Raw genomic sequence first — 3,462 nt, forward strand, 5'->3', positions numbered from 1 at the left:
GGTACTCATGATTCCTCACTTCTCGCACCAACAGTGACAGGTGTGATGTTGAGGTACTCCTGATCCCTCACTTCTCGCACCAACAGTGACAGGTGTGATGTTGAGGTACTCCTGATTCCTCACTTCTCGCACCAACAGTGACAGGTGTGATGTTGAGGTACTCATGATTCCTCACTTCTCGCACCAACAGTGACAGGTGTGATGTTGAGGTACTCCTGATTCCTCACTTCTCGCACCAACAGTGACAGGTGTGATGTTGAGGTACTCATGATTCCTCACTTCTCGCACCAACAGTGACAGGTGTGATGTTGAGGTACTCCTGATCCCTCACTTCTCGCACCAACAGTGACAGGTGTGATGTTGAGGTACTCATGATTCCTCACTTCTCGCACCAACAGTGACAGGTGTGATGTTGAGGTACTCCTGATCCCTCACTTCTCGCACCAACAGTGACAGGTGTGATGTTGAGGTACTCCTGATCCCTCACTTCTCGCACCAACAGTGACAGGTGTGATGTTGAGGTACTCCTGATCCCTCACTTCTCGCACCAACAGTGACAGGTGTGATGTTGAGGTACTCCTGATCCCTCACTTCTCGCACCAACAGTGACAGGTGTGATGTTGAGGTACTCCTGATCCCTCACTTCTCGCACCAACAGTGACAGGTGTGATGTTGAGGTACTCCTGATCCCTCACTTCTCGCACCAACAGTGACAGGTGTGATGTTGAGGTACTCCTGATCCCTCACTTCTCGCACCAACAGTGACAGGTGTGATGTTGAGGTACTCCTGATCCCTCACTTCTCGCACCAACAGTGACAGGTGTGATGTTGAGGTACTCCTGATCCCTCACTTCTCGCACCAACAGTGACAGGTGTGATGTTGAGGTACTCCTGATCCCTCACTTCTCGCACCAACAGTGACAGGTGTGATGTTGAGGTACTCCTGATCCCTCACTTCTCGCACCAACAGTGACAGGTGTGATGTTGAGGTACTCCTGATCCCTCACTTCTCGCACCAACACTGACAGGTGTGATGTTGAGGTACTCCTGATTCCTCACTTCTCGCACCAACAGTGACAGGTGTGATGTTGAGGTACTCCTGATCCCTCACTTCTCGCACCAACAGTGACAGGTGTGATGTTGAGGTACTCCTGATCCCTCACTTCTCGCACCAACACTGACAGGTGTGATGTTGAGGTACTCCTGATCCCTCACTTCTCGCACCAACAGTGACAGGTGTGATGTTGAGGTACTCCTGATCCCTCACTTCTCGCACCAACAGTGACAGGTGTGATGTTGAGGTACTCCTGATCCCTCACTTCTCGCACCAACAGTGACAGGTGTGATGTTGAGGTACTCCTGATCCCTCACTTCTCGCACCAACAGTGACAGGTGTAATGTTGAGGTACTCCTGATCCCTCACTTCTCGCACCAACAGTGACAGGTGTGATGTTGAGGTACTCCTGATCCCTCACTTCTCGCACCAACAGTGACAGGTGTGATGTTGAGGTACTCCTGATTCCTCACTTCTCGCACCAACAGTGACAGGCAGTGGCGAGCAGTGGAAACCAGCACCATTAGCTCACATTCTCTCTCAGACATCAAGCACTTCATGGTCACTTTAAGCATTTTGTTCAAGATGCAATCGCTTTCGTCATTTCCATCCTCATCCCACCCCATTCTCCTTCGCACCCATTCTCAGCCCCCACCAGCCACCCTCCCATCCAAAGCCATCAACAAGTCTAGTTTCGGTCTCAAATGAAGAGTAATTGAAATCAACTTCATTTATTCTCATTTTTCTTTGGACATCTAGAACGTCATGGTCTCTGTACTCTAATTTTGCTCACGGACTGTCATTATGCCATCCACTCCTTCGATCCCTTCGCTCGCCTTAACACCCCCCCCCCCCTCCTACCCACCACCACACCCTCCTACCCACATCACAAAATGCCTAGTTACGGTCACAAATTAGGATCAATTGAAATCAGTATCATTTATTCTTATTCTTTATCACCCAACAAGAGCCTCATGATCACTTTTTTCAACTTTTGTCCAAGTATTTCAAAACGTCATCCACAAATCCCTCCCCCATCCCCCCCATCGCCCCCCTTCCACCCCCCCCCCCCTCCCTATTCCCTCAGCTAGTCCTGGCCACAAAAAGTTTCGGTCTCAAAGCACACACAGAAAAATCCCCCATGAATCGCCCCTACCGCTCTTGTTAAGTGAACGTCATTGGAAGCAGAGTGAAAGGACTCCCAAAATTAGAGAATCCGCTCCCCTGTCATTGCCAGTGTCTGCAGTCCATTCTTTGATGATGACAAGACTCCTCAGTTGACTGCTCCTTGTCATTTCATTCCGGAGGCATTGTGGCCCCTGACTGTGGATAAATGTGGCCCCTGAATGTGGATAAATGTTGCGTAATGAGCACGCAATGTCGCTTCCTGGCCGTCCTGTCATTGTGAAAGTAATACCGCGGTGCTCGTCTAGAGGTTAGGACCATTTCTGCAAGATACATTATGCTTTAATAAAACGAAGGAATACTAAAGAAAAACGAAAGAGAATGGACAGACTGTCTGAATGTCAATAGTGTGGGAGGTGGTGGGGAGAGAGATAGAGTCAGTGTGTGTGTGTGTGTGTGTGTGTGTGTGTATGTGTGTGTGTATGTGTGTGTGTGTATCTATGTATCAACTTGATGTGTGTGTGTGTGTTTGTGTGTGTGTGTGTGTGTGTGTGTGTGTGTGTGTGTGTGTGTGTGTGTGTGTGTGTGTATCTATGTATCAACTTGATGTGTGTGTGTGTGTTTGTGTGTGTGTGTGTGTGCTTGATGTGTGTTAGTGTGCGTGTGCGTGCGTGCGTGCGTGCGTACGTACGTGCGTGGGTGCGTGCGTGGGTGCGTGCGTGCATGCGAGTGTGCATGCGCGAGCACACAGGTTATCATCACCATGGAAACCCTTTTCACAACCACACTCCCATAATCAAAAACCAAGAACTCCAACAAAATTGCATAACAATCCAAAGCAGCAAATAATACAAAACTTCAATTGAAAATATGAACCCAAACCAAAACACAACAAAAAATCTTAAATCAAAAAAAGAAAACCCTTCGAAGCTTTTAACCCCATTCTGCCCAGCATGTGCGCAGAAAGTTGATGACAGAGGTTTGAACCCAGGGCCGATGGGGCCACTGGGTCTCTTCCATCAAGCTTGGCTCTGCCAGCCCTCGCGGGGTCTGTAGCCACTGGGCATTAGTGAGGCTTTCTCCCAAAACAACTCTGGATTTGGGCACGGATCAGTTTGAAATCAATATTAATATTCCGCCATGCAGGACTAGAGAGTGGTGTTTGTGTGTATAGACCTGTGTCTCTCAGTCGATAGAGTGGTGCTTCACTGGATATACACACACACACGCACATACATACACACACACACACACACACACACACACACACACACACACACACA

The sequence above is a fragment of the Littorina saxatilis genome, linkage group LG9 (assembly GCF_037325665.1).
Source record: "Littorina saxatilis isolate snail1 linkage group LG9, US_GU_Lsax_2.0, whole genome shotgun sequence".
Taxonomy (NCBI): domain Eukaryota; kingdom Metazoa; phylum Mollusca; class Gastropoda; order Littorinimorpha; family Littorinidae; genus Littorina; species Littorina saxatilis.